Source organism: Rutidosis leptorrhynchoides, chromosome 4 (assembly GCF_046630445.1).
Source record: "Rutidosis leptorrhynchoides isolate AG116_Rl617_1_P2 chromosome 4, CSIRO_AGI_Rlap_v1, whole genome shotgun sequence".
Classification (NCBI taxonomy): Eukaryota; Viridiplantae; Streptophyta; class Magnoliopsida; order Asterales; family Asteraceae; genus Rutidosis; species Rutidosis leptorrhynchoides.
Window position 1 is genome coordinate 191410513 of NC_092336.1, and position 6386 is coordinate 191416898.

Below are 6386 nucleotides of genomic sequence, written 5' to 3' on the forward strand. Positions count from 1 at the left end.
GAAAGTACAAACTGAAGAAAAGAGCATCAATGATGTTCCCATTGCAAAAGAATTTCCCGATGTATTTCCGAAAGAATTATCGGGATTACCCCCACATCGATCCGTTGAATTTCAAATAGATCTTGTACCAGGAGCTGCACCAATAGCTCGTGCTCCTTACAGACTCGCACCCAGTGAGATGAAAGAACTGCAAAGCCAATTACAAGAACTTTTAGAGCGTGGTTTCATTCGACCAAGCACATCACCGTGGGGAGCTCCTGTTTTGTTTGTCAAGAAGAAAGATGGTACATTCAGGTTGTGTATCGACTACCGAGAGTTGAACAAACTTACCATCAAGAACCGCTACCCACTACCGAGAATCGACGACTTATTTGATCAACTACAAGGCTCGTCTGTTTATTCAAAGATTGACTTACGTTCCGGGTATCATCAAATGCGGGTGAAAGAAGATGATATTCCAAAGACTGCTTTCAGAACACGTTACGGTCATTACGAGTTTATGGTCATGCCGTTTGGTTTAACTAATGCACCAGCTGTGTTCATGGACCTTATGAACCGAGTGTGTGGACCATACCTTGACAAGTTTGTCATTGTTTTCATTGATGACATACTTATTTACTCAAAGAATGACCAAGAACACGGTGAACATTTGAGAAAGGTGTTAGAAGTATTGAGGAAGGAAGAATTGTACGCTAAGTTTTCAAAGTGTGCATTTTGGTTGGAAGAAGTTCAATTCCTCGGTCACATAGTGAACAAAGAAGGTATTAAGGTGGATCCGGCAAAGATAGAAACTGTTGAAAAGTGGGAAACCCCGAAAACTCCGAAACACATACGCCAGTTTTTAGGACTAGCTGGTTACTACAGAAGGTTCATCCAAGACTTTTCCAGAATAGCAAAACCCTTGACTGCATTAACGCATAAAGGGAAGAAATTTGAATGGAATGATGAACAAGAGAAAGCGTTTCAGTTATTGAAGAAAAAGCTAACTACGGCACCTATATTGTCATTGCCTGAAGGGAATGATGATTTTGTGATTTATTGTGATGCATCAAAGCAAGGTCTCGGTTGTGTATTAATGCAACGAACGAAGGTGATTGCTTATGCGTCTAGACAATTGAAGATTCACGAACAAAATTATACGACGCATGATTTGGAATTAGGCGCGGTTGTTTTTGCATTAAAGACTTGGAGGCACTACTTATATGGGGTCAAAAGTATTATATATACCGACCACAAAAGTCTTCAACATATATTTAATCAGAAACAACTGAATATGAGGCAGCGTAGGTGGATTGAATTATTGAATGATTACGACTTTGAGATTCGTTACCACCCGGGGAAGGCAAATGTGGTAGCCGATGCCTTGAGCAGGAAGGACAGAGAACCCATTCGAGTAAAATCTATGAATATAATGATTCATAATAACATTACTACTCAAATAAAGGAGGCGCAACAAGGAGTTTTAAAAGAGGGAAATTTAAAGGATGAAATACCCAAAGGATCGGAGAAGCATCTTAATATTCGGGAAGACGGAACCCGGTATAGGGCTGAAAGGATTTGGGTACCAAAATTTGGAGATATGAGAGAAATGGTACTTAGAGAAGCTCATAAAACCAGATACTCAATACATCCTGAAACGGGGAAGATGTACAAGGATCTCAAGAAACATTTTTGGTGGCCGGGTATGAAAGCCGATGTTGCTAAATACGTAGGAGAATGTTTGACGTGTTCTAAGGTCAAAGCTGAGCATCAGAAACCATCAGGTCTACTTCAACAACCCGAAATCCCGGAATGGAAATGGGAAAATGTCATAACCCGTCCTTAACCGTAAGAACGTGTTAGATAACGTATGATTTCATTGCGAGGTATTGACCTCTATATGCGATATTTTTAAAAGAAAAACTGCATATATTATACATTACAAACCATGATTCTTATTTTTGATACAAGCTTTGGACGAAATAAAGATGATTATCGTTTAGCGATAATCTTCGACTTACAAACTTTACAAATGATGATAACAACACGATTTCTAGCATATTTTACAACACAAGTTCTTGGATATGCAGTTTTATTTTTGACACAAATATGCGTACGCAAGATCCTGCTCAAATTCAACATAATGCAGCGGAAGCTTCTAATTATCACCTGAGAATAAACATGTTTAAAACGTCAACATAAAGTTGGTGAGATATAGGTTTAGTGCCGGCAGCAATATATATATATATAGACCACAAGATTTCATATATAAACATTTTCATAAAAATATTCTAAGTGGTTGAGCACTTGGTAACCATACTTAACATTTAATCACGTCGCATATTCCCTTTAATATGAAATCTTACTACACCGTACCAAGTGTAGTCACAAAACGAAGTACTGTGCAACCGTTGAATACTGGTCGTCCAGTCCGATTGGGGTTGTCAGGCCCGATAGATCTATCAACAGGATTCGCGTTTACAATACCGCTGTAAATATTAGTTACCAAGCTACAGGGAAGTATGCCAGTGGTACAACTCAACGTAGAATATATTTTCAGTTACTTGTGTCCATAACGTAAAACATAAAATACATGTATTCTCATCCCGAAATATTTAGAGTTTAAAAGTGGGACTATATACTCACTTTCGTCTTGAAGATATATATAATTTGACTTGGTCTCCGGTTGATATCACGAACCTATCCATATATAATATATCAATACCTTTTCTTTTTAAACAAACGTCACATATATATACTTGTTATACTTTTAATACTTTTAATAATTCCTTAGTCCGTAGTTAGCAGTTCGTTGTTAGTAATTCAATTTTAATGGTTCATTTTTAGATGTTTAATATACCCGCAATGAAATAAATAAAACCCCCAACGAAATAAATAAAACCCCATCGTATATGTATTGGTCGAGATTAATCTTGACCCATGGTACCGGTGTTGTCAAATGACGTGTTGCGTACATAAAGTACCGGTGTTGTCAAATGACATGTTGCGTACAATCATGGGATCTTATGATTAATCTTCTCGTATTGTTTACGGGTGATCCTGAACCATATAAAATTAAATTATGAGTACATATATATAAAATATCATGTTATTTTAAAAAGATGTGATTTATTTAATTTTCTCCAATTATTTTCGTAGCTAAACTAGTCTTAGATATCCGATCTCGTTTTGGTCATAGTTTCTTCGTTACAACTCCGTTTTCGTTGATTCAACTTGCCACTTCCTTGGATCGAGTCCCTCTTTAAGACTATGAACTGTAAATACCTTAGTTTGTATTCGAAATCACAGGTCATAGGTCAAACTTTAGTGAAACTTATGAAGTTAATCATTTTCCATCATGTAAACAACCTTAAATGATTATTTTTCTAAAAATACTTATACTTTGAGTTAAATCATGAAATTTTTATGTGTTATCATATTTATAGTAAAAATCATTTTTCCAGAAAATAAACCTCCAATTCAAAGTTTAAGATGGTTTTTAATTATCCAACCCAAAACAGCCCCCGGTTGCACTCCGATGTCGTACATTCAGTTTTTAAGGTGTTCTTTGAAAAACCAAGTTATACCTTGTTAAATTAGCATATATTTAAGATATATTACAGGTCTTTAAGTATTTTAAAAGTTAAGTTAGAAGGATCTATTTAGTTTGCAAACAAGTTTGAAAACTTTCAAACTATGTTCTTGTTGTTAAACTTTTATACCACAAAATAAGATAGCTATATATATATGAATCGAATAAGGTTATGAACATAGATTCTACCTCAAGTTCCTTGGACAAGGTTGCTGTAAAAAAAGAGTAAGAACCTAGAACCAAAAGGGTGATGGAAGTGGATGAAAGATTGGAAGTAAGTTGGTGTTCTTGGAAGGATTTCTTGAAGTGTTTTTGTAAGGTTTTCTTATGAGGTTTAAGTGTTGTTTTTGAAGCTAAATGATGGGGAAAATGCTTGGAGATGATCAAGTATGAAGTTAAGAGTATTTTGAGAGAGAAATGGAAGTGTAAGTATGAGAAAATGGGGTGAAGAAATGGTGTGCATGCATAAAAACGTTTTTAGGTTATAAAGGAAAAAAAAGATACCTAACTTTGTTTTCTTGCTAAATAATTCATGCTACTTGACAAATGGTTGGTTCCACATGTTTCTTAATCATTTAAGGCTGCTAAGGAGCAGATTTTTATTGGTATATACCAATAGTAAATACATCTAGAAGCTGCGTATGATACTGGTACATATACCCTAGGTATACGTATAGAAATCTTTGAGAAAACGGAACGAGGATTCAAATATAGCTATCTTTTGTAAATATACTTATATTGTTTTATGTATGTAAGCCCTTTAAAAGTGATTAAATACATTACTTATACGATATATGTATAAACATTATAGGTTATAAGTATTTAAGTCAAATAACGTTACGTATGGTTATCGTTTTGAAAACTTAAGTTAGTAGTTTCAAAATATACTTATAACTTATTGTTATTAATACAAAATGAGATATTAAAACATTCTTAGATCATGTTAAATATGTATATATACATATATATACACAAACGTATAATTATCATATATTGTATAGTTCGTGATATCATCGGTCAAACTAGACGGTCAAACGTTGTGTAAAACTCTTTTCGAAAACATAAGTCTCAACAATTTGGATTGCTTATCATGTTGGTAAGGTTTAATTTATGTAAATATTAATCTTATAAGTATAGAACGATCGAAAAAGTGCGGGTCGTTACAGAAAACATTACCATGGATTTCATCACTAAATTGCCAAGGACTGCAAGTGGTTTTGATACTATTTGGGTAATAGTTGATCGTCTCACCAAATCAGCACACTTCCTACCAATAAGAGAAGATGACAAGATGGAGAAGTTAGCACGACTGTATTTGAAGGAAGTCGTCTCCAGACATGGAATACCAATCTCTATTATCTCTGATAGGGATGGTAGATTTATTTCAAGATTCTGGCAGACATTACAGCAAGCATTAGGAACTCGTCTAGACATGAGTACTGCCTATCATCTACAAACTGATGGGCAGAGTGAAAGGACGATACAAACGCTTGAAGACATGCTACGAGCATGTGTTATTGATTTCGGAAACAGTTGGGATCGACATCTACCGTTAGCAGAATTTTCCTACAACAACAGCTACCATTCAAGCATTGAGATGGCGCCGTTTGAAGCACTTTATGGTAGAAAGTGCAGGTCTCCGATTTGTTGGAGTGAAGTGGGGGATAGACAGATTACGGGTCCGGAGATTATACAAGAAACTACCGAGAAGATCATCCAAATTCAACAACGGTTGAAAACCGCCCAAAGTCGACAAAAGAGCTACGCTGACATTAAAAGAAAAGATATAGAATTTGAAATTGGAGAGATGGTCATGCTTAAAGTTGCACCTTGGAAAGGCGTTGTTCGATTTGGTAAACGAGGGAAATTAAATCCAAGGTATATTGGACCATTCAAGATTATTGATCGTGTCGGACCAGTAGCTTACCGACTAGAGTTACCTCAACAACTCGCGGCTGTACATAACACTTTCCACGTCTCGAATTTAAAGAAATGTTTTGCTAAAGAAGATCTCACTATTCCGTTAGATGAAATCCAAATCAACGAAAAACTTCAATTCATCGAAGAACCTGTCGAAATAATGGATCGTGAGGTTAAAAGACTTAAGCAAAACAAGATACCAATTGTTAAGGTTCGATGGAATGCTCGTAGAGGACCCGAGTTCACCTGGGAGCATGAAGATCAGATGAAGAAGAAATACCCGCATCTATTTCCAGAAGATTCGTCAACACCTTCAACAGCTTAAAATTTCGGGACGAAATTTATTTAACGGGTAGGTCCTGTAGTGACCCGAACTTTTCCATGTTTATATATATTAATTGAGATTGATATTTACATGATTAAATGTTTCCAACATGATTAAGCAATCAAACTTGTTAAGACTTGATTAATTGAAATATGTTTCATATAGACAATTGACCACCCAAGTTGATCGGTGATTCACGAACGTTAAAACTTGTAAAAACTATATGATGACATATATATGGATATATATATATATATATATATATATATATATATATATAGTTAACATGATACTATGATAAGAAAACATATCATAAAGTATATTAACAATGAACTACATATGTAAAAACAAGACTACTAACTTAATGATTTTTAAACGAGACATATATGTAACGATTATCGTTGTAAAGACATTTAATGTATATATATCATATTAAGAGATATTCATACATGATAATATCATGATAATATAATAATTTAAAATCTCATTTGATATTATAAACATTGGGTTAACAACATTTAACAAGATCGTTAACCTAAAGGTTTCAAAACAACACTTACATGTAACGAC